Source organism: Lissotriton helveticus, chromosome 2_1 (genome assembly GCF_964261635.1).
Source record: "Lissotriton helveticus chromosome 2_1, aLisHel1.1, whole genome shotgun sequence".
Taxonomy (NCBI): Eukaryota; Metazoa; Chordata; class Amphibia; order Caudata; family Salamandridae; genus Lissotriton; species Lissotriton helveticus.
The window spans coordinates 309,894,699-309,920,062 of NC_136059.1; the positions used below are offsets into that span (position 1 = coordinate 309,894,699).

Genomic DNA, 25,364 nt, shown 5'->3' on the forward strand with positions numbered 1-25,364 from the left:
CTACTGAAATGCTTTATACTTCAACATCAGTAAAGGCTCACTGAACAAGCTGCAGGTTGTTCAAAATGCTGCAGCAAGACTCATACTGAACATCCCCCAAATATCACTCCATTAGTGAAGGAATTCATAACTTACATTGGCTTTCGATTAGGAAGCGCATCACCTTTAAGGCTCTGAATTTGATGTACAAGGCCATGCATGATATTGAATCATCTCACCTTACAACCTTATTCCACTGGTACACCACAGGCAGTTCCATGAGGGCCTTCATCCAGAAAAAGCTTATCTCGCCTAGATTCTGTCGTTCCAGATGGGGGGTCATTCGTTCTCCGTGGCAGCTGCCAAACTTTGAAACAATCTACCTCTTTCTATCACTACGGCAAACTCACTTGTCTCCTTTAAGACGATGTTAAAGAGCTGGCTTTTTGCGTTGTAGTTGGTTCCCTATCGTTCAGCCTAGCGCCTTGACACCTTTTTGGTTTAGTGCGCTCTACAAATCTTTATCCTATCCTATCCTATCCTACCCTAAGGTTAACACTGTCCCTGATCCACCCAACTCTAGGCACCCAGCTAAGCTGCAAGATTTTCGTGCACAGAGCATCTACAGTTTTTTGGTAGCAGAGGATGGTTAGAGAGATGGTGGTTTTAGAGATTATATTTGTCCCTATTCCTAGACTGATTTTCTGTCTACATTCCAGAATCCACTTTTGAAATAATTGCTGTGTCCCAGCGCTCCGGTGCTGTTCCTGAGCAAAAGAATTGTGAGTGTCAATAGGGCAGAATAATTCTTGAGATTGCGAGTGTTCAGTGTGATGTATTGTAGGAAGTATAGTTGAGATTGTGGTTTGCGTTGAGTTATGAATTGTTACACAGCATTTGGCCTTTGTGGTTTTGCTCTGCTGATTCTAAATTAAGTCAGTGGTTAAATTACTGTGCTTTTGATATATTTGTCATATATGAAAAGTTTTAATGTTGTTCTTTGTGATTAAGGTAATCGGATTGGTCCTAATCCAAGATCTCAAGATATTGTTTATGAACTTGTCTGCAAAGTGGTAGTGTGATTTGCGAGGCAACACATTCCCATTGGATAGGAATAAGAAATTGAGTTCTTGGTTGAGGGGGTGGAAGCCTCACTCAGGCAAGAACCACAATCCTCTTCAGGGTGAACCCCAATAGTCAGTAAATTAAGATTTGCTTAACCCTCTCGGAGCTTGGCTCAAACGCAGTCAGGCTTAACCTAGATGTGTAAAGTATTTATGCAGTACACAAATAGTCATAACGTGACAACACATCCCAAGAAAAATCCAAAACCAATTGCAAACAATGGAGTACATTTTAATAAATAAAATGACGTCAAAACTAATTAAATAAGTAAATCTGGAGTTATTAATTTTACATATTTAAAAATTTACAAATTATTACCAAAAAGACAGTCAAGTCACAAGGATAAATGGGCAGAACGAGGCCTACAGGTAACAGCAGACACAGCGGAGGCAAGGCCCGAACACCTACCAGCCACCTCTCAGCGGCAGCTGCACAACAGCGAAGCTGCTGGGGGAGGGAGCAGGTCTCTGACCAGAGATCAGAGATCGTGCTTGCTCACCCTCGCAGCGGCTGTCATTAAATAGAAAAAGGGGTGGGAAGCTCAGCTGGGAGGCAGGAGCAGGAACAGCAGGGGGGAGGGGCCATGGGGGACCAGCGGCAGGAAAAGGGCAGTGAGAGAACGGGCACAGAAAAGCTAGCAAGGGCATAGATAACAGGCACATCAGTAAATGTAAAATGTAAATGTATGTGTCTTGTAAAGCACACTGCTGCCCTGAGGTGTCGCGGCACTGTAGACTGCTGGGGAACCCGTCCTGGCTATCCCTGTGAGATGGTCTCTACTGGGTATCTCCAAGGTGAAACCAGGCATCCCCGGCGAATGTGGGGGGCCGTTGTAGAGATGAGGCAAGCTAATGCCCAGAGTTGCCGAGTGTGATCCCTGGTTAGAGTAGGCCCCGAGGCGAGAATTATCGAGTCCGCTGACCCTGGTCCACGACCCTGCCGTGTCGGGAATTGAACCCTGGTCCCGGGCCATTCTCTGCTTCCGGGTCTGCCGCCTCTAACCAGTGAGCCACACCACTCAGTGAAGACACAAGGATAAAGCACAAAGAAAAAGGATAAAACGGGCACTGTAACAATTTAAATTACAGATAATTATTAAAAAGACAGCCTAAGTCACGAGGCCCAACAAGTCACAGCAACCACAATTTACAAATTATTACCAAAAAGACAGCCAAGTCACAAGGATAAACGGGCAGAATGAGGCAGACGGGTAACAGCGGACACAGCAGAGGCAAGGCTTGAACACCTATCAGCCACCTCTCAGCAGCAGCGGCACAACAACAAAGCTCCTGGGGAAGAGAGCAGGTCCCTGACCAGAGGTATACTGCCCCTTCACCCTGCTTAACCTTTGTACGCTGATCTGCATTACCAAACATGGATGGGCCCGTTTTTGGGATGGGCTTCGTTTTGGGCACTGTAGTCACTATTCATAAACACCATTGAAAAAACATTACCATTGACCTAATATTGAGTACAATATAGCACTTAGGGATTGAGTTGTATACATACATGTGTACTCTAGCCAGGAAAGGCTAGCAAGTTCTGGTTTCCGGTGTTAAACTCCATTGTATGTACAGTATTTAGTTCTGCAACTCTTAAAGTATTTTTTTTAAAGTAAAGCACTATCTGCACATCGATTTATTAAGGGGTATTTGGCTTTGTTCTGAGTTTCTATCCACAATATTGTGTAACCCTTTAACTGCACTGCATTGCTACCCTGAGAAAGCCAAGTGATTCAGGAGAGAACTTGCTAATCAATTTGTGTCTTAAAGTATGGTTGCTTCAGATACCTCAGAGTAAACAACTCAGGGGCATATTTATGAAAATAGTGGCGCAGATCGGGCCAGCAAGTCACCTTGCTGCGCTGCCCTGCATCATTGGGAAAGGGCAGGAATGCACTGTTATTTATCTGATATGGCGCGTTCCTGTCCATTCCCCTTGTGCTGGCACCGCTTTGCCAGCCTAGTGGCAATGCGGGCACCCTTGCACCACGGTGCATGAGGGCCTCCTTTGCAAGCAGGATTGCTTTTGTGCAGGAAGGGGGGCACCTTCCTGCCCAAAAGCAATCCTGCAAAGCCTTTTCCTCTTTTATGTGTGCTGCAGAAGGCTGCACACATAGAAAGAGGAAAAAATAAAGATATTTCTCCTTGTTACGCCTCACCTGGGGAGTCGTAAGATTTTGGCAAATTTCCAGGTTTACAAGTCCTTGTAAATCTGTGAATGCATCAAAAACCATGGGATTTGCATGAAAACACCTGCAGCAACGCCCATGGAACGTCTCCCTTGTGCAGAGTAAGGCAATGCAGCGATTTGTGCTGCGTTGCCTTACTCTAGATTTTTAACAGCATTCAAAGTCACGCAAAGTGGCTTTGTACCGGTGCAAGCGTAACAAAAGCCTCTCATAAATATGCCCCTCAGTCTGTCACAATCGGAGCCCAGTAACCTCTACTTGCCGTGTGATCTCTGAAACCCTCTCACTAACTATAAGAAAGTTTTGCACGTTTGTCTGCAGGGGCATCTTACGCCACAAAATTGACTGCTAACTCTATACATACCCAAACCTGAGAGATGCTTATCTGATATAGGCTGATATTTGATTGCTTGATTTTAGGCATAAAAAGTAAAGAAAGGCCATTTCATTCAAAAGAACAAGTTATAAGAGAACACATTCGGCTAAAGAGGTGCTGCCTAGATATACACATTACTGTGAACGAAATACTTAGCTACAGGTTAAGATGGTATTTGATTGGTGCCATTTAGGAAATAAAATCATTCTAGTTAATTCATCATAGTACAGTGGGAGTTTGGAAAGTTGAGGAAGAAGAGGGAAAGACCATATTAAGATCACTTTGAACAATTATGAGGTTCAAAAACTCAAAGGTCACAACATAGCACATGCCTACTTAAATAGCTCACTGCACAGGCTACTTCCCACTGACTTTTATTTCAACAGGGTTCGATATATAACGTATAGGAAATGTAGGATTAAAAAATGTGCGCACTCACGTACATTTTTTTTAAGATCATGAAAGTATATTTAATCTGCGAGGTATACCCCAGATGAGAAATATAGCCGTTCTTCTAGAGTGAATGTGTGCTTGAGAGAGCTCAAAGGAAGACTGCTTTTTGTAAAAACCGAAATCAAGTGTAGCTTATTTCCGGTGAATTGTGAGCGCTGGCCATTTTCTTTTCTTCTCTAAGTTGCCCTTTAATCACTTGCTCATTGATGCTGTCTATGCTCCTATTTGCCTTGTGTCTTATGATGCTGTGTTTTCAAAATCCAAAAGCCAGCATGTAGCCCATCTGAAAACTAAATAGGCCTCCCTTGACTTTTAAATCTGAATATGCAAAGTTAAAAAGCTCCCAGGTTCCAAGTTCCATACCTGAGTAGTTCAACCAGTGCAGGCTTTTTCCTTTGAGTTCTGGGATTTGTAGTCCTGTTGATCCCATTATAAAAGAGAACTACGAACTCAGAATGCCTTGGCCAGATGACCTTCTCCGGCATAGATGCTTTGCACATTAAGCCCATTATTACATACCTGCATTTCAATATTTGTATAGCTTTTAGCCTTCCTTGCACCTGTGCTTAATTTGAGCCGATGGTTTCCGGTGCTCAGCATCGGCAGGTAATTGGTTTCCAGCTCTTGGCACCTGCACTAAATTATCAACACCGCACTTATGGCTGTCTGCCACATGGTGGCGCTGTTCATCTAATTTAGAGATAAGCAAAAACAACGGTTGTTTGGTAATACAATATACATTTAAAATTACTAACACCAGCCTCCCCAGCCATTCCTTTAGCTTTGGGGACCTGGAATAATCTGAACTGTCCCACTTGCAGGTGGGAAAGATCGATAGTAGTTGTTTTGATAGTGATGGCAGGGGTAGGGTGACCAGAATTGTAAAGCCAAAAACCAGGACATTTCACAAAAATAGAAGAAGGACTACAGTTTTACTCCAAGTGAGCGCACAGAATGACAGCGCTCCTCAGCAGTACAGAACAGGAGGTTAAAACATAAATAAAATGCAATTTTTAAACCCAGAAGCTTGCCTGTTAATTCACTTGCTTTATAGAAACAACTGCTAACTATCCCTGCTTTGTACAACATAAAAAACACCACCTGCTATTTTCAACCCTCTCTAAAAACCGGATCAGGAGCTAAATTTCCTGAAATCTGCGGGGACATTTGGTGAAAAACCGGGACCGTCCAGGCAAATCCAGGACGCTTGGTCACCCCATGGCAGGAGTGATGGGTGGTGCAAGCTGCAGTGGCCTCCTGGTCAGAGCCCTGGCACTTATTATTTTACAAATTAAGCACTTCCTTGCACAGTCCCGATTCCTGGTTTCTGGCCTCAGGGATTTTGAAATGGCTTTGTATGCACACAGGGGAGCTGCCCAAAGGTGCAAAAAGTGTGAGGCTGCCCGAAATGGTGATGAAGAAGAGGCGGAATATCCAGAGCTACAGAATATGTGGCATTGTAGTCTTCAAGGTAACAGCTCGCCCACGTTTGAGGAAAGAGTGCGATGAGGAAAACTAAGTCTTGGAGCACAAAATATTGCTTTTACGTGTCTAGATCTTCTTCAAAACTGTCCTGTTCAAAAGCATTTGGGGGCAGATTTCCAACAAAGTAACGCAGCATGGTGCAGAAAGTCATTTTGCTGCACTGTGCTGCGTACGTTTGGAAAGCACAGAGATGCGACATATTTACAAGAATATGTCGCATCTCTGTCCTTTCACTGCGCTGACGCACAAACTGCAGCCATGCGCCGGTGCAGGCACCCTTGCACCATGGTGCAAGGGTGCCTGCGTTGTGGGGAGATTGTTTTTGTGCAGGAAGGCACACCTTCCTGCACAAAAACAATCACAAGAGGCTTTTTCGTCTCAATGCGTGCTGTAGAATGCATCACGCATTGAAAGAGGAAAAAACGAGGAGAAATGAAAACATTTCTCCTCGTTGCGCCTCGCTACTCCACCTCTAGGGTGGCGTAGCATTCACACGCATCCCCAGATTTACGATTTCTCGTAAATCTGGAGATGTGCCTTGTTCCATGGGTGCTTCGTGGGAACACCCCCAGCAACACCCATGGAACGCCCCTTCAACGCACACTGCTGCATGTGATGGGGCCATATTTATGAGGAGAGGAAAAGTCACGCAGGGTGGCTTTTTATCTCCTTGTAAATATGGAGGAGTCCCCTGCGCCACCAGTACGTCACGAAAAGTGATGTAGTGGTGGCGCAAGGGGCGTGTAAATCTGCCCCATGGTATTTGTAAATTAGCGCTTCTACAGCACTCCTTGACATACCTTGTGAAACGCCCCAAAACATCTCAAATGGGAAAATGGAAATATTCTTATGTACGTATTATAAATGAAAAGGCAGTTTGCACGTTTGCTGGGGGGGGGTTCTCATAAATATTTTTATACATTTGCCCCATTGTCAAGTGATTTAACAATCACATAAATTTGTATTTTTACTTTTATGGTCTTACAGGCGGAAATAAAGTATTTTGAACTGAATCACATAAATGATTCCCGATTGTTACGCTTGTTTCTATTTTAGAAATTAGCAAAATAAATGGGGAAAATCCTCTCGCACTGTGCGGTGAGAGTGCAGAAACGAAAACGAATCCCTGTGATGTTCTAAGCAATTCTGCACTGCAGACCTTTTCAGCAGTGTTTCCATGTGCATTATGGCCTCGCAGGTCATCGTCAGCTCGAGTATGGCCTACTTTCTATTTCTCCACCAGAGGGCGCCATTGGATAAATTATTTCGTAGTAAAATATATAAGTGATGAAGCAGCATATTTCACATTTCTTAATATTTAACCTATATTTCATATATTCTGAGTATTCGATAGCCCCATCAAACAGCACATTTATTTCCTCCAGTGAAAGCGATTCAGCAGATTGGAGAATGACCCGTCAGTTTACGGAATCCCAATTAGAGACAGAGGTCTGTAATAGCTTCACTGCATCATCAGACTTAGACGTATAGAGCGCTAAATACCCCAAGGCATCTAAGCGCTGCAACTAGTAACTCTGAGGCATATTAACAAGAACAGCGTTAAAATTATCGCCGGTTTAGCGACAAAACTGCTGCTAAAGCGGTGATAATGGGCTTGATAATATGCCCCGGAGAATTCCAATAGAAGTCCATGTTCACACCAGAACATGGACTTCTATTGGAATTCTCCAGGGCATATTATCTAGCCTATTATCGCTGCTTTAGTGGCAGTTTTCTGCTGCTAAAACGGCGATAATTTTTAACGCCGTTCTTGATAATATAGCCCTTTGTTCCCAATTTTAAAACAGAAAGATTTTTAAAGGGGCCCTCGTGAAAAGTTTCCTTTGCCTAGTTCTGTATCTCTAACAATCGCCAACAATAGACATTTGAGAACATTGCTTTGTTTCTTGGCGGGAGCTTGGGTTTTGAGATCTACTTTGACATCATTCACCAGGTGGCCCCTTTAAGACCTTGCTGCCAGGGGTCGGCTTTGCTCATGCACTGTTGTCCATGAGGTGCTAGCTTTATCCGGAAATGCGCGAATTCCCGCTTTAGCTGGAATATAGGAATGCTGTAAACCACCGGCCGATCAGGTCAAATTTCTTTACCTGGTCCTTGAACTTCAGTGATAGGCATTTTATAGCTAGGAAGTCAGAGTACAGTTAACATAGTGGCAGGAAGGGATGCTTTATACTAGAGGAGCATAACACCATCGTTTCAGCTGTTATTAGAATATGAGACTGTTTATGGGATTAACACCAATAGGTCTAAAACCTTTGGGTCTTATTTGCAAGCTCCCTGCACTGCCGGTGCGTCACTTTTAATATGGGAAAAAGCTTTGTTTTCTCGTTTCTTCCTGACAGCATAGAATCCCACTTACTCAATTTCGGGATTCAGTGTTCTCCTCACACCTTTGAATATCTGGCAGTGAAATTTTATCCCGTTGCTTCGGATCTCCGAGATAGCAATCTACTCATGGCACTAGGAGGCAACACAACTTTTTGGCGCTTTTAACAGGTAGCAAGCATGGCTAGATTATCCCTAATTAAAATGATTATGCTACCCAGACTCCTTTATTTGTTCAGAAATTTGCGAGTGTGGCTTCTGTGCTGCTGGTTTAAACAATTTGATTCCCTTATTAGGGAGCTTACATGGGATGGGGACAGCAGTGAGTTTTGCATTGAATATTTGAAAGGCCTATTACTGAGGGTGATCTGGGAACCCCTTGACTATGAGCTCTACTATCTGGTAGCACAGTTGCAATGGATTGCGTGTTGGCTAAATGGAGTTGGGTGTGCGGAGATGGGACGGCTTGGGAGGGAACGTAACCAGCGGTGTTTGTGGTGCTCTTAAAGGGAAGAAAGAGTACAAGACAGAACCATGTGATGCTCCTTCTATTGTGCTGAAAAGTTGGAGCTGCTATGTTAGGAGGACACCAGGCTGCCCTTTATATGCCCCTGTCCTGCCTCTTGTCAGCCTTCCACGAGGGGACTTTCCCTTCTTTGTAGCACATCTTTCATTACAGTGAATTGAGGTTGGTAAAGTTACAGTGGGGTACCGCTGTTCCGATGGTGAAATCATTTTCTTATATACATTCACAAATGAGTATGGTTTAACACCTGGGCTCTATTTTGTCTAGGGAGCACTTTTCCTGATTACGCCATGGAGCACCTTCAAACTGGTGAGAGAATTCAAAGGGTTTTTAAGTCAGGAAAAGGGCGCACTGCTAAAAGTGGACGCAAAAAAGTGGGTCTGGAATCTTGGGTAGAAATGTAGTGCAAAAAAGGGTTAGGGGTTAAGCCCTATAACCCCCCAATTGTGTGACAGCAAAGGCCAGCACACTAGAAATACACAACAAAATACCCTAGCACACAACTGTTACATATGATACGATGTGTCTGTGTAGACATTTGTACACTGAAAACAAAGCCTGTGGAAAAAACAACAAGTTTGTCATCTGGTGCGTAAGAAAGACAGGGCCTTATTTATGAAGGCCTTGCGCCACCGGTGCGTCACTTTTTCCCATGTTAAAAGTGACGCACCGGCGGCGCAAGGCCTTCATAAATCTGCCCCACAGTGTTTAATGTTCTTCAAAGCAGTCCAGCCAACACGTGTTTCGTTGCTAGTGGGATTATTCTCCTGCAACTCCTCAGGGCTATGTTGAAAGAATCAATCTCAAGGGAAGTTGCTCCACCGGTGAAATTTCCGACCCGGCAGGGCCCAGGACTCAAAGGCGTAGTAGACTTGTAGGAGTAGAGGGATCCGATCTAGGGATGAGTCTATAGATTCCCCGGTCCTAAATAGAAGTCAGATGTGTCAAAATCGTACACAAAGGTGGAATTCTATTTTTCCACCGTCAGAAGCTAGTTTTGTGGTGACAAACTCTCTAATATTGGGAATCTAAGGGAGTTAAAAAAGCGTAAATCAATGCGGCGTGGACGGGCGGATAACCCTCTTGTTTATGTGGCACCGTTTGTAGGAGAAGACGTGTGTACGATCCAATGTGGGATAGTTCTGTGTTCCGAGTGAGGACTGGTGCACCATGCTCAAACAGGGAAAGTGTGCCCTATTATGTTGAATATGCTGAACCTCAGGAAGCGGTACAAAAGGGGGTGGTGATGGACGGAGCATCTGAACCAATCAAACACTCACACCCAGACAAAAGATCTGGGTTTGATCCATCACCGTTCTTTAGCCCACTCTGCCACCCCAGTTCAGTTATGGCTATATGCAAATCAGTCTGACCCTGTGCCTCATGGGAACAGTCCAGCCCGAACTGCCAAGCCATGCCTTCCCTGGACCGGAAACAAGCTTCCGAGGACCGGTTTCTGGCATTCCAGCCGTCTTCAGCCCGGCTTGCTTGAATCCAGTGGCAAAGTGAGCAACCCAGATCTTTTGACTGCGTGTGAGTATTTGATTGGTTCAGATGCTCCGTCCATCACCACCCCCTTTTGTACCGCTTTGGCCGCCATAAGTGTGGCAGGGTATGCTCAGACGTGAGTCCCTTGCTCACTTTGCCACTGGATTCAAGCAAGCCGGGCTGAAGACGGCTGCAATGCCAGGAACCGGTCCTCGGAAGCTTGTTTCCGGTCCAGGGAAGACATGGCTTGGCAGTTCGGGCTGGACTGTTCCCATGAGGCACATGGTCAGACTGATTTGCATATAGCCATGTCTGAACGGTTAACATCCTTTACACCGCGGATGTTTCAACGCAGTGCTGTTACGACGCGTCCTTTACAACGCAAGTCGTAACCACGACTTGCGCTGGAGGGCGCTACAGGATTAAGAGTAGTATATTTACTATTCCAACACCTTCCCTAGTGTCCAGGGGGACTGGTGTTAGAATAGTAAATGATACTATTCACGATCTGCGCCCCTAACGCAAGTCGTTGTCACGACTTGCGTTGTAAAAGACGCGTTGTAACAGCACGCGTTGTGACGGTATGCGTCGTACCGTCATACATTCGTCTGAACTGGGGTGGCAGAGTGGGCTAAAGAACGGTGATGGATTAAACCCAGATCTTTTGACTGGGTGTGTGTGTTTGATTGGTTCAGATGCTCCGTCCATCACCACCCCCTTTTGTACCGCTTTGGCCGCCATCAGTGTGGCAGGGTATGCTCAGATGTGAGTCCCTTGCTCACTTTGCCACTGGATTCAAGCAAGCCGGGCTGAAGAAGGCTGTAATGCCAGAAACCGGTCCTCGGAAGCTTGTTTCCGGTCCAGGGTAGACATGGCTTGGCAGTTCGGGCTGGACTGTTCCCATGAGGCACATGGTCAGACTGATTTGCATATAGCCATGTCTGAACTGGGGTGGCAAGTGGGCTAAAGAACGGTGATGGATTAAACCCAGATCTTTTGACTGGGTGTGAGTGTTTGATTGGTTCAGATGCTACATCCATCTCCACCCCCTTTTGTACCGAACCTCAGGAAGCTGCAAACACGTGCTGCCCTGGGGCAGTACTTTCAATTGAAATACGGAGAGTCTGCTTCAAAGGTACTCCTGAAATATCAAAGAAAAAGCAGCTAAGGATGAATAAAGCCGCTCAGCCCAGTTGGTCACTTCAGTATATATCAACAAACTCATTTTCTCTGTAAAAACTATTGCCCTCCTTTAAGGTCTGCCGCTTATAGACCATGTAATAAGGTTACACAAAACACAAAAGAAAGAGAGGCAACAGATATAGACAGTTAAATGACCAAATAAATGTTCTTGAGTCTTCAGATGATATAAAATTCTTCTTTAATGACTTCAACCGAGTACACCTGCAGCCAACACGTTTCTCCCTAAACAGGGCTAAATCAGGGTACTGGTAACACCACCAGGTGGTTCTTAGGGTGTAGAGTGTTAAGCCAGAGTGGAGGACCCCCTTTAGAGACTGTAGTCTTAGATCAATGTTAATGTTAATGGGATTTGTAAGAGCGCACGAATACCCGGCGGTGTCTTGGCGCTGAAGACCACAGTAAGTATGTTTAGCGTCTGGTCCTGAAACAGACCAGTATTTAACTTTCTCCTAAAACTCACTAAGGAGCTAGCGTCTCTAAGTTCCATTGGAAGGGAGTTACAAAGTTTAGAGGTGCCGTAGTGAAAACTGCAGCCACCCCAGTGTGCAGTACGAATTCTGGGCACTGTAAGGAGTCTAGCCCCCGCGGAACGTAGGTGTCTGTTCGGTTGGTACCATACAAAAAGATTCTGGAGAAAAGAAGGGCCTGTGCGATTCAAAGCTTTGCAGGTGAGACACGGTGCCTTGAACTTAATACGCTGAGGAACAGGGAGCCAGTGCAGATTGCGCATTTCCTTAGAAACCGCTTTGTGCCTAGGGATGTTGAACAATAGGCGTGCAGCTGAATTTTGAACTATCTGAAGCTTCCTTAGACACTGCTTCTGAACATACAGATATAGCCCATTACAGTAGTCTAGTTTGGACTGAATGAGAGATGTTACTATCGTTTTTCTGGTACACGTTGTAATGTACAGGAGTATCTTCCTTATTTTCTTTATAAGAAAATAGGAGGCAGAGACAATGGTATTGGTCTGCTGATAAAGAGTTAATTTATTATCAATCCAGACACCCAAGATCTTGACTTTGGCTGCTGGTTTGGGAGGTGTACCCATCTCTGCTGGCCACCACATATTGCCCCAGGTTGGCTGCATGTTACCAAAGATCAAAACCTCAGGTTTTTCGGAATTAAGTTTGAGGCAATGTGCATTCATCCATCTGTTGATTGTGCCCATACAGTTCTGGAACTGCTGGATAGGCGAGGTTTGGTGTTTTGTATGCAGCTACCACAATCTGGGTGTCATCGGCGTATGATGTCAAACTAAACCCAAATTCCCGGATCAGTATGGCCAGTTTGAAAACTTAATGTTGAACAAAGAAGGGCTTAATAAGCTGCCCTCTGGCACTCCATATGGCAGGGTATAAGGAGACGAGTCGAAACCGTCAAATGACACCGTTGATCTCCGGTCCTTCAGGAAGGAGGACAGCAGTGCCAGGGCAGTAGCGGCTACTCCAACTTCTCCAACCGCTGCTGCAAAAGAACGTGATCAACCGTGTCAAAAGCGGCAGATAGATCGAGAAGCAAAGAGCAGCTGTGCCTACTTCGTCCATCTCAGCTCTGATCTCTTCGATAGCCTTAATAAGCGCCGTTTCTGTCCTGTGTTCTTTCTGAAACCCGAACTAGGAATGATCCAGCAAGTTGTTATCACTAATGAATTGTGATAATTGAATATTTATAATTTTGTCCACTATTTTAGCCAGTGTTAGCAGTCTGGCAATAGGTTGATAGTTATTAGGGTTAGATGCATCTAAGGTAGGCTTTGTTAACAAAGGAAGAATGGACGTCTCTTTCCAGCTAACAGGAAAGGTACCAGAGTAAAACATAGAGTTGAAAATGTCGAAGGAGGAGCTTCGCGCGCAACCGGTATGGTCGCGTGAGCACAGGGCTCCCGGACCTCCGCCACCTCCGCCGCTTATCCTGCATCTTATCCTGGCCACGACGACGGGTCATTACTGGCACAACCCGGCTGACCTAATAGCCGTTTTCGGATTCCGGTTTTGATTTTGGGAGCCGAAGTTACGGGCTCCTGAACTTTTCTGGCCTGCTCCTCGGTGCTGGCCCGGGCTCGATTTCTCTGCCAGTCGGGCAGTAATCGAACAACAACGGCTTGCCCGAGTCTCCTTGCCCTGCCATTCACTTTCGGTTTCGTTTTTGGCTTTGAGACCTCTCCGACTCTGGTTTGCCCTGACCTGCCCTGGTCACATTCTGCTTTGCTGCTCCACCTCGAGTGCTGCGCTGGCCTATTGTGGTTCATCGGGTGGTGTGAAGTGCCCACTTTATCTTACGAACCCGTTTTGGGCGCATCAAGTGTAGCCATTTTCACCAGGTCCAAGGCTCCCCTCCGGGGCGCTGTACCCAAGATGGCCACCAAGCCCGAGGGTGAGAAGCGCAAGACCAAGCCGGCTCTTCGTGGGAGCTCCATACAGTCAAACGTCATGGACAGATACACTCTCTCCAAGGGCTCTCCGGGGGGACCGAATAAACCCCCGAGCAACGTTGGAGATGATTCCTTGACGGGTGAGGACTTGACGCTGCGAGACATCATGGGCGCCATTGCTGGCATGAAGGCCTCGCTGGGTCAACAGTATGAGGCCTTGGCCCACAAACTGGACACAGTTGCTATTGATGTCACCCTGATCAGGGCAGATCTAGCTAAGACCAATGAAAAGGTCAAATCTCTCAATTTGAAGACCTCCAGTCTCACCACCGACGTCTCTGATCTACAGGCGGAGGTCAGCAACCTGCGATCTTCACACGACTTTTTCTCTCGTCGCCTGGAAGATTTTGAAAGCTGTGCACGACGGAACAACATTCGTGTGGTCGGTGTCCTTGAAAAAACAGATGCTTCTTCGGTTGACCTGCTTGTGGAGGACCTTGTTGTGAACCACCTCGCTCCCAAGGGTCTCAGTAAGTTCTTCGCTGTGGAACGGGCTCATAGGATACCGGGAGGAATGCCCAAGCAGGGGGCCACCCCGCGACCCATTATTGCTAGGATTTTCAACTTTCGGGACAGAGACGCGATCCTGCAAGCGTCGCGACAGAGTGATCCCACTGCCTTTGAAAACACTACAGTGAGTTTTTACCCGGACTTCACCCAGCAGGTACAGAAACAGCGATTGGGGTTCCGAGGGGTGAAAAAGAGATTGAGAGACAGGGACATGAAGTATGCTATGCTCTTCCCGGCCCGGCTATGTGTGGTGTACGAAGATCGGACATTTTTCTTTAACCATCCTGAGGCTGCAGGAGACTGGCTTGACACACTGCCCATGCGGCAAGAACACTCTGAATATTCCGAAGGGGCTGAGGGCGGCCCGGTGGAGCAGGAATAGGGGGCGAATTCGGCTCCCGGATCAACATATTGACTTTCAGCAGTGGTTTGATGCTATGCAAATCTGATTGCTACTGTACTGTCTTTCGGGGGTATGGGCAGGGGGTGGGTGAGTCTTTCCTCCTCTAGGGTTCTTTTCGTAGATTAGTTGTATGTTAGGGCGACAGGCACACTGCAAGTTGGGGTGGCTTTTGAGTCTCACGCAGGGGTGCAGGGTGGGGGTATGATGTTGGGGGTCTGTTGGGGGGTAGAAGGGGCGAAGTTACTGTTCTTTTGTTTCTCTCAAGGCAATGTACTGATGATCTCCTGTACTTCTGTGTTGCATCTGTTGTGGGATGGGGGCGGGGTTGGTTTCTGGGATGGGGGTAGGGGATTGAGGTTATTGTGTTGGAACGTCAATGGGTTTGGAGATAGGATAAAACGGGGAGTGGTACTACAATTGATTTGTCGTTTATCCCCTGATGTGGTGTTGCTACAGGAGACGCACTTAATAGGCAATACGTGCCATGCTATGAACAGGCGTGGTTATCGTCTCTTAGCGCACTCCGGTTTCACCTCTTGCTCTAGGGGGGTTGGTATTCTAGTTAGGAACTCCCTCCCTCTTGAGGTTGATGATATTATCCTCAACGATAGAGGGCGGTACGCCGCCATTGTTGGCGCTGGGAGGGGAGGGTCATCACCCTCCTCTCTGTCTATGTTCCGCCTGGCCTGCAGACTACGACTTTTGCCGATTTGGGGAAAGTGATCCTGGGAGTTCCAGAGAGTCAGCTGGTGGTGGGTGGAGATTTTAATTCAGTGGTGTCCGGGATGTGCGATCGCTACCCTCCCAGGGAAATTGCGAAGTCTCATTCCTGGTTAGGTGGCTTCTTGGACACTCTGGGACTGGTCGATTGTTGGAGATTGCTCCACCTGTGGCAGTTGCAGTACACGTTCCATTCCGGTGCCCACGGTAGTCTTTCAAGACTAGATTACGTGCTGATGCCCTCTCCGCAGGCCTCCTCTATCAGGGAGATTAAACATCTGGCATGGGGTGTTTCGGACCACTCCCCATTATGGTTGATCATGAACACGAAGCTGGGAATGGAGGGTCGGGTGGCTCCGATTAACCCCTGGTATCTCCGGGACCCTAAGGTGCAGGCGGAACTGATTAAAGCGCTAGATCATTACTTTGCGGAGAATGTGGGTTCTGTGTCCTCTTCTGTCTCACTGTGGGAAGCGTACAAGACTGTCATTCGGGGACAGGCCCTTTCCTTAGTTAGCAATGTTAAGAAGCGTAAACAGGAGGCGGTTGTTCGAATCGAAAATGAAATAACTGCTTTGGAAGGGGAGTGGGATTCGGGGGTTACCCAAGATAGGCTGCATCTCCTTGGTCTTAAGCAACTTGATTATAGAGCACTGGTTACTGACGCTGCAAAAGTAATGAGCAGAGAGCAGCAAGGACGTCTGTATGATGTGGGTGACAAAGCGGGGAAATTGCTCGCGTGGTTGGATAAGAAGGAGTGTGCTAGTCGTGTGGTTCCGGTGATTGAGAGTGCGAATGGAGCGAGAATAACTGGCCCTGCTGAGATAGTGGAGTGTTTTGCGGAATATTTCCGGAATGTCTATTCCCCTGTGTCGGATAGAACTGAGCAGGACTCTCGGCTACTTTTGTGGGATATCGCGTTGCCCTGTTTGTCAGACCCTGAAAGAGAATTCATCGATGCCACACCTACTGTCGAGGAGGTGGCTATTGCTGTCCGCGCGGTTCGGTCGGGGAAGGCCACGGGCCCGAATGGACTCCCCTTTGAGCTCCACAAGCTTCGCCCGGATACGATAGCCCCTTATCTTAGGTCGATGTTCTTGGAATCGTTGGAAGCGGGTTCCCTCCCTCCTGATCAAAGACTGGCTTCTATTGTTGTCATCCACAAGGAGGAGGCCGCGCGACCGCTGCACCTCTTATAGACCCATATCTCTTTTAAATTCCGAGCCTAAGATCCTGGCCAAACTGCTTGCTAATCGCTTAATAACCTTCATCGGCGACTTGGTTCACCCCGATCAATCCGGCTTTATACCACACCGCAACACAGCATTGAACCTCCGGCGCCTGCATGGCGCCCTCGCGAGGGCGGCGACGTTACGTGAGCCGGCCATTTTGGCTTCTTTGGACGCCACAATGGCGTTTGATATGCTGGAATGGCCATATCTTTAGGCGGCCCTCGCAAAGTTCGGTTTTGGCCCAATATTTATTAGTTGGGTGAAGTTGCTCTGCACTGATCCTTTAGCTCAAGTGGTTGTAAACGGCCGAGTTTCTGCTCCGTTTGCCCTTGGCAGAGGGACGCGCCAGGGCTGCCCCTTGTCCCCCCTTCTTTTTGCTCTTGCCTTGGAACCCCTGGCGGCCTGGCTGAGGTGGGAGCCATCTTTGAAGGGCATCCGATGGACTTCAGACTTTGAAGACCGTGTGTCCTTGTACGCGGAGGATCTCCTGTTGTATCTTACGTCACCTCGGAAGTCGTTGATAGTCCTGTTCGACGTCTTGAACTCTTTCCGTAAAAATTCCGGTCTTGTCATTAACTGGTCTAAGTCTTGTATCTATGTTCTCTCGGGCGACACTCCCCTTTTGCCTCGTGGATGTCCTATACAGGTGGTGCGGGAGGGATTCAAGTATTTGTGGATCTTTATCCCCTTGGACCCCGTACTCCGTTATGAGCGTAATTTGTTACCTCCGCTTCAGCGCCTCAGGTCTGACGTTGCTGCCTGGCATAGGCTACCTCTATCCCCTCTAGGACGGGCGGCGTTGTTCAAGATGATGTCGCTGCCCCGATTCTTATATGCGCTGCAGAATACTTTCGACACTATGCCTGCTAGCTATTTTCGGGAGGTTGAAAGTCTACAGAGGCAATTTCTATGGGGAGGTCGTCCCCGTATTGCCCTCGCGAAGATGACACTCCCGTGGTACGATGGCGGAATCGCGCTTCCTGACATTCGTCGTTATTATTGGGCCTCTCAGATGGGGGCGATTAACCACTGTATTTATGGTCCCGCGCCGAATCCGGCGTTCGAGATGGATAAGTGGTTGTTACCCGGCGGAGACTACAACAGGGTTCTGTACGCAAGATCCGCTGGGAGGGCACTCACGGGCCCCACCAGGATAGCAGTACAGGTATGGCATCGCGCCACAGCCCCCACGGATAAATTGACTCGAGCGACCCCGCTGTATGCGTCTGAGAGACTGGGGTCCCTATGGAAAACGAAGGGATTCGATAAGTGGGACGTAATTGGTATCTGCAGGGTGACTGATGTGTGGACCAAAGGTAGGGTCAAGACGTTTGAGGAGCTGACGGTGGAGTATGATTTGAATGCTAGGGAATTTTTTCGTTACGCGCAAATTCGACATGCGGTGTTATCTGTTTTTCCATTGGGTGTGGATATTCCGGAGGCATCCCCGCTTGAAGACCGAATACTGGACGGGTATGTCCCGGACAGCACGATTTCGCTGATATATAAAAAGTTGATAAATAACAGGGTTGACCTCCTATGTCGCCTCCGAGAGGCTTGGACCAGTGACGGCTTGGAGCTAGATGATGAGGATTGGCAGGCGGCAGTGTCTTCCCCTAAGGAGATGGCAATCCCGGCGTGCCTTCGGTTTGTTCAACTCAAAATTCTTCACAGGGTCTATGTTACCGGTCCGCGTCTGATGCACATGGGATTTTCTCTGGATGGGCTGTGTAGGCGTGGTTGTGGCCTCGTGGGTACCTTTGTCCATATAATCTGGGAATGTCCTGCGGTGGCGCGCTATTGGACTCGTGGGCATGAGGTTATGAGTGAGGTCACGGGTGTGATGTCGTTGCCTGAGGCTAGGCGGTGCTTGTTGAATGTGTGGGAGCCGAATGACTACAATGTGGCGCAGCTTCAATGGGTGACCCTGGGCAATATGATTGCCAAGAGAGACATAGCCCAATTATGGGGCGCCCAGAGGCCGCCTGCGGTTTTGGCATGGAAACAAAACATGGATTGGTGCATGTTTAGAGAGAAGACGGTGTACGTTGCCCGTGGCAGACCTCGTAAATGGGGGAAGATCTGGAATCAATGGAACTCGTACCGTGGTGAGATATGTGCTCCCCCCCACGTGGATTTAGAGACTGAACTGCTTCCCTCCCAACCTGATGTTTCCTCCACAACCATTTAAGCATTTCTCCTGTTCCAGACTTCCTCTCCCCTGCCTCTCCCGTGATTCTGCCGATTGTATTGCATTTGTATGTCCTTATCCTCGCATTGATGTGACACATTTATGAATGTACTGCCTTGTGCTGTTTTTTCTTTTATGTTTACATGTTTTTCACTTTAATAAAAAGAAATTTAAAAAAAGAAAATGTCAGCAAGCCCGGGACTCACCAGATCTGCTATTTCCTTAAGAAGTACTGGTGGGCATGGGTCCAAAGGAGATCCTGACCTGGCTTTGTTTATGAACTTTTCTACTGCTTCCGAAGAAACAGAGAAGGTAAGCAGAGTACTTTTATCAGGGTTGGGGCAGCTCACTGGAGTCGAAAAACAGGGGCCTGAACTGTCCTTAAAGACATTTAAAAATGTCCAGAACTTTAGATTTGAATATGGCAGCAATATCATTGCAGAACTTTTGGTTGCCCTTCTTTCCTGATTTTTTAGGTACAGTAAGTTTGTTTATTACCGAAAATAATTCCTTCGGGGAATTATTGGCTGTCTCAATCTGGTGAGTGAAATAGCTTATTTTTTCAGATATAAGTACGGTTTTATAGTTCACTAAGGTCAACCTATATGCTTTCTTTTCTGACTCGTGATAATTTGTTCGCCAACGACGTTCCGTTTTTCTTTCCGAATTTTTTCTGAGAACCAGGGGTCGGAAGGAGTATTTCTATTTCTGGACACTATTTTTGTGGGTCCCGAGGTGTTAACTCCCTCAAAAATCCAGTTAGTGTATTTAGTGACCGCTGAATCCACATGGCCCTGAAGTTGAGGTGGTGAGCTTTCCAGATGGGTGCGAAGGAGTGTTTTGTCCACTTTACTCCATGCTTTACAAGGAAAAACAGGTGGCTTGGTAGTGTCAACCTGCCCCGTTGTGGTGCTAGGAAGACTACATTTAATTAATGAGTGGTCTGACCACGTAAGTGGAAGAGTTTCTTTCACTGTAAGCCCATGAGCTAAAGGTAAACACGCCATCCAGTGTGTGCCCGGACTCATGGGTGGGGGATTGCACTAACTGGGCTAGTCCTACGGCTCCAAGTGTATCTAAAAGTACTGCAGTTTCTCTATTATCTTTATCTTCCAAGTAAAAATTGAAATCTCCATGGATGGTAAAATCATTATTTAAAAGATTGGGTTCAAGGAGGGTATCAAGGTTAGTTAAAAACATTTCTGGAACCTGGTGGTCGATATATTAGAATGCCTCTGAAAGTCAGTTTAGGGCTAAGTTCAAATGTGAAGTGGGGGGCCTCATAGTAAGGAGTAGAAGCAGGGTAGTGGGTGACAGAAAGGTGTTCTCCGAAAATGAAAGCCACTCCACCACCTCTTTTTAGTGACCTATTTACTCTGATTGCTCGATACCCTACAGGGGTAGCGGTGATAAAATCGGGGTCCGAGGCAGCATCTGCCCAGGTTTCTGTTATAAATAATATTTCCAGACCCAAATTTTGTATGATGAAAGCTACCTCATATTTATGCTTTGCCAAGGATCTAGTGTTGACAAGGCCACCATACAGCATAAACTGTTAGAAGATGTATTTGCATTGTGACTCTGAAGGTTTTGGGGAGATTGCAAGGCAGTAATGCCTTGCGCTTGAGGAAGTGAGAAGCTGCATACGCAGCTAGCAAAGCTTTCCCTACCACACAGCAACTCCCTTTCATTTTATTAAAAGAATATAGCTCTCTGACGGAGTAACTTACAGTTTGGGCGGGCGTTGGGCCAGAGTTTCTGGCACTGGGTGCAGTCCGGGCGCGGACGGGTGCCGAAGGTCTTGCCTTTAAGGCGTGTCCGCACCATCTGCTGGTTAAGTAGTGATTTCCGGGGGACGACTAGACCGTGTCCTCCCCGGAAGTCTGGCCTGAACTGAAGTGAAAGAGTCCGCCCTCCACACAAACGCCACGTCAGCCGCAGAGAAACGGGGTCGGCCCTGAAGTAAAAGAAAGAGCAGCTAAGTGGCTAAGCAGCAGGAGACAGTGTAGAGCGTGATGAGCAGCAATGCAGGCAATTAAAATCAATATGGCTAGAATCAGTGCAGCATTCAAAGTGTTAAAAACATAAGAGCCTTTAACAGGAGGTCCCTAAAACAACAAGTACAATATAAAAGAACTCGCAAAGAACTGACCGAAGGTGCTAGGCACTAGTAGCTGTTACTGTAGTCCCAGTTATGAACTTTCAATAGGTCGGTTCAGGTTCGATAATAGCAGGGGTGATGTGTCCAAGAGTGTGATCCATTGGAAACATCCCCAAAAAGCTTGTGAAGATGTCAAGATCTCCCTCGAGTATGGGAGATGTCATTTTTATAGGTCTGAGCCGTGTTCAGCTCTCATAACCTCGTACTGAAAACCGCAAAGAACAGTTTTCGGTACGAGGTTATGAGAGCTCTACATGGCTCAGAACTGTAAAAAGTATGTCTCTCATACTCAAGGGAGCTCAAGCATCCTATCTATCAATTTTTTTATGGTACAGTATGATGCCCTAGGTGGGACAGGTATACCCAGATGTGCCACTGGAGCCCAGATAAACTTGGCTGATGAGCCCTAACAAGGGCAAAACCAGTCCTGGGCAGCTTGTTTTTGCTGCAGGGAGGATCTAACAGTTCTGGCTGGATTGTTCTAACTGGAGGAAGTTCAAGGCTGATATGCATCGGGCTGGGTCCAAACTGAGGTGGCATGGAGTTCAATATAACGATGTACAGGAAAGGAGCTCTGAGTAATTCCCAGTGGCTAAGATTAATTCAAGTATTCTATCCATCACGTTTTGTATTCTTCAATGTGATTCCCTAGGTTGGAGGGGTATGCCCAGATGTGGATCATTTGTACACAGTGCCACTGGCAACAACGCTATACTTGACTGATGAGCTCCAATAAGGGAGAAACCGGTCCTGAGTTGTTTGTGTTCAAGCTCAGGGAGGACTTGGCCTGGCTGTTGGGGTAGACTGTTCCCATTGGAGCAGGGTCAAGGCTGATTTGCATGTGGCTGGGTCAAAACTGAGATGGCATGTGGTGCAAAATAATGATGGACTGGGATACAGCTCAGAGTGATTACCAGTAACTGAGATTAATTCAAGCATTCCATCCATCATTTTTGGATACCTCATTGGTACAGACATGGGCAATAAGATCTGGAAGATACGCACAAACACATTCTCAAAATACCAGACTTAAGCTGATATAGTTCAATTACCTTCACCAGACATACCTATACCCTTCTCAAATTAGTGAGATATTTAGTGATGACCCAAGAGCCTGCTCTTGCTGTGCACTAACATAAGTGGATTTGTTTCACATGGTATGGAGCTTCCCTCAAGAAGGAGTCTTCTGGGAGCAGCTCAAATGACATCTAGCGAAAACAATGAAAAGGGAATTTCCAAGTGGGCCTATGGTGTGTCTCCTGGGCCTATTACCTAGACCTAAGGCTAAACAAGTGGGGAAAAAGCTCCTCGACCTGGCCATGGCATTGGTTAAATGGCTGTTTGCAAATGGGGGCTGAACGAATTTGGGTTGTGTAGTTGACTGGGGTGCGAGCCCTGGTAAAACAGCAACCACAGTCCTTGCCAGGATGAGGCACAAGCCAGCCCTAAATTAACCTGTGCTCCACCCTCTGGTAGTTTGGCATAGAGCAGTCAGGCTGAACTGTGCAATGTGTAAAGAATTCGTGCAACACTTCAAATAGTAATAAAGTAAAAAACACCACATCAAAAGCATCTTGAACTAACTTTCTCTAATAAATAAAACAAGAGTGAAACGACAAAAATCCAATCAGTAGAACCAGAGATATGCAATTTTAAAGATTTTAGTGAAAATAACATGGCAAAGTACAAAGCGCCAACTGTGGATATCTGATTGCGCTGGACTGGGACCAAGTCACAAATTAAGTCTGACAATGACGGAGCATGGGCCGGCTGCAGGGACCCAGTTAGGCCCACTGAGCAAAGTACCTTAAATCCCGGGTTATAGAGTGTGCAAGGCGTCCGAATTGAAGATGCATCATGCATCTGATATGTCGGTTCTGAGATGTGATGAGGCAGCGATGAGCGGGCGATGAGCGGGCCTGCATCTTCCTTGAGGATCCTGTCAATTTTGCATGTGATGCGAAGTCTGGCGTTGGGTGATGAGGCGTGCAGTCAGGGCGATGCAGCGGTTCCGAAGAACTGCGAAGCAGAGGCTGGTGTCGTCACCATGGCTGCCGTTGACAAAAGATGCAAGGGCCTAATCCAAGGATGCACCTCAGAGCGGTGGCTCAGATGAGCTGAGATGTGATGTGGGTCTTTTTGACGGGTCGAATCCACGCAGCGGCGATGCTTTAGTTCTGCTCGATTTTGCGCCGTGCAGCAGAGGTGATTCATTGGTTCTGATGAATCCACAGACACTGGCAGAGCTCCTTACACCCACTTCCAAGGGTCCAGGACTGGGGTGGCTCCATTTTGCAGGGTAGCCTCGCAAATGGCAGAGCCCAGGTGCAAATGCAAGGTTGTTGGAAGCCTGTTGTGTCCCTGAGCTTCAGTTCAGGAGACCAGCCAATTAGCCCTTGGAGTCACTCTGGGATCTGATTCAAGAGATGCAGGTCTAGTCCTGCTCACCCAGGCAGGAGGACATCATGCCATCACAGCATGGCAGCAGTTCTTCAGAACAGGAGTCCAGCAGAGTGGCAGTCTTTTCAGCAGCACAGCTGTATTGAAGAGGTGGTGTCTGAGGTCCAGTATTTATACACACTTGTGCCTTTGCAGTGGGGAGAAGCTTCTAGAGTCATGCATGTGAAGTGCACAGATGCCCTGCCTTCTTGGCTCTATACTAACTACAGGAAGTATGCAGCCCTTTGTGTGGAGACAAGACAGTCAATTCAAGTTTAAGTGGGACAGCTCCTCTCATCCTGCCTGTCCATTCACACCTAAGCTACCCATTGTGTGTGGCTGTCTATGAGGAATACACAAAGCCCAACTATCAACTACACCCAGTCATGTGATCCAGAGACAAGCTGCAGGCACCAAATGTCTAAGGTAAGAAAATGCCAACTTTCTAAAAGTGGTATTTTTATAATCGACATTTACAAACTGACCTCACTATAAGTTAGGTTTTTACATTACAATTCCAGAGACACCAAACATGATCTGGTCACCTGTTCCCATTTGAAAATTATACTTAAAAATGTAAAATGGTAACTCCAATGTTAGCCTAAGGGAGAGGTAGACCTTTCAGTAGTGAAAAACGAATGTAAGAGTATTTCACTACCACGAGACATGTAAAACTAAAAAGCCCATGTACCACTTTTTAAATACATTGCACCTTTTTCTATGGGCTCTTCAGGGTGTACCCTAGGGGTGACTTACATGTATTAAATAAAAAAGAATATTTAAGCCTTGAAAAAGGTTTATTTTGCCAGGTCGAAATTGGCAGTTTAAAAATTGCACACACAGGCTTCAATGGCCGGCCAAAGACATGTTTAAAGTGCTTTGTAAGTTAATGCCCCAATCAGTGCTGCAGGCCCACTAGTAGCATTTAATTGACAGGCCCTTGGCACAGGTAGAGCCACTTTGCTAGGGTCTTACAAGTAAAATAAATATGCCAATTGTGAGGTAGCCAAAATTACCACATTTTAAGGAGAGAGCACAAGCACTTTAGCACTGGTTAGCAGTTGTAAAAGTGTGCAGATTCCTCAGCCCAATGAAAACAAATTCAGCAAAAAAATAAAATAGGAGCAAGAAGGCTAATGTTAATGTTAATGTAAAGAATGATTTGTAAAGCACATGTTCACCGGTTGGTTTCATGGCACTGTAGTAGGCTCTGTGCGTTACCTAAGGAGAAGTCAGTTGTAGGCTTGCGCAAATAGCCATGTTTTGAAGGACCTGCTGAACTTCAGAAGGTCAGTGCATGATCGGATCTCCAGGGGGAAAGAGTTCCACAGTCTAGGGCTGAGGCTAAAGTTTAGGGATGACCTGGCAGAAAGAGCCAAGTCCAACAGGCACCGGGACCCGAATATGCTGATTGGAAACGTGAGGTGGAACACTGGGTGAGGGCATAAAAAGAATCTTAGAGAAGCTAAAATGCAAATGGTATGCAAAAACACTCAAACGCTCATTTATGAAGTGATGTTATTCACCCTTTTATGGTGTATGATGTACCAGCCATGATTCATTTGGTAACCTAATCACAAATTACATATCCCACTTGTAAAATTCACAAACCATGATTTATGTTGACATAGAGTGGTCCTTTTTGTGGGAATGTAGCCCTACCATATAGTTGTTGCAACCTTTTGATGACTGCAATACTCTTTGCCTCCGTCTTGGAATGACTCGATTTGTTTGCAGTTGGAGTGATGTTACATTTTCGAAGGAACCGCAAGCCTCACCAATAATTGATCACTGAGTTCCACTTATCACCCTGATGGGAAATCTCTCATTCAACAGTCTCAGTGTTATACCTGATGTAGAAATGGAAACAAACAAAAAACGAATAAACAAAGAATTAAAAAACATTTACTGGCAGAACGGGCCCATAGTCCTGTTATATTGGTTTATGTGGCTCTTACATACATTGTCAACATTGCGAAGTTAGCATGAGTTTTGCTTGCCCTATGCTGCTGCTTTTGCGCATGCCTCTGCTAGAGTTTGTTTTCGCGACACTTTGCCTCTGATAACAGATTGTTTTTCACGTTCTCAGCTTTCCCTTCAAT

General features: G+C 46.6%; 1 long non-coding RNA gene across 1 annotated transcript in view; it reads right to left on the reverse strand.

The window, feature by feature from the left end:
• Positions 1-20,485, reverse strand: part of LOC144819328 (uncharacterized) — a 114,952-nt gene extending 94,467 nt beyond the window's left edge. Inside the window, exon 1 of the long non-coding RNA XR_013607295.1 lies at positions 20,393-20,485. This is a non-coding gene — a long non-coding RNA (uncharacterized LOC144819328). The remainder of the gene's footprint in view (positions 1-20,392) is intronic.
• Positions 20,486-25,364: the final 4,879 nt, after the last annotated feature.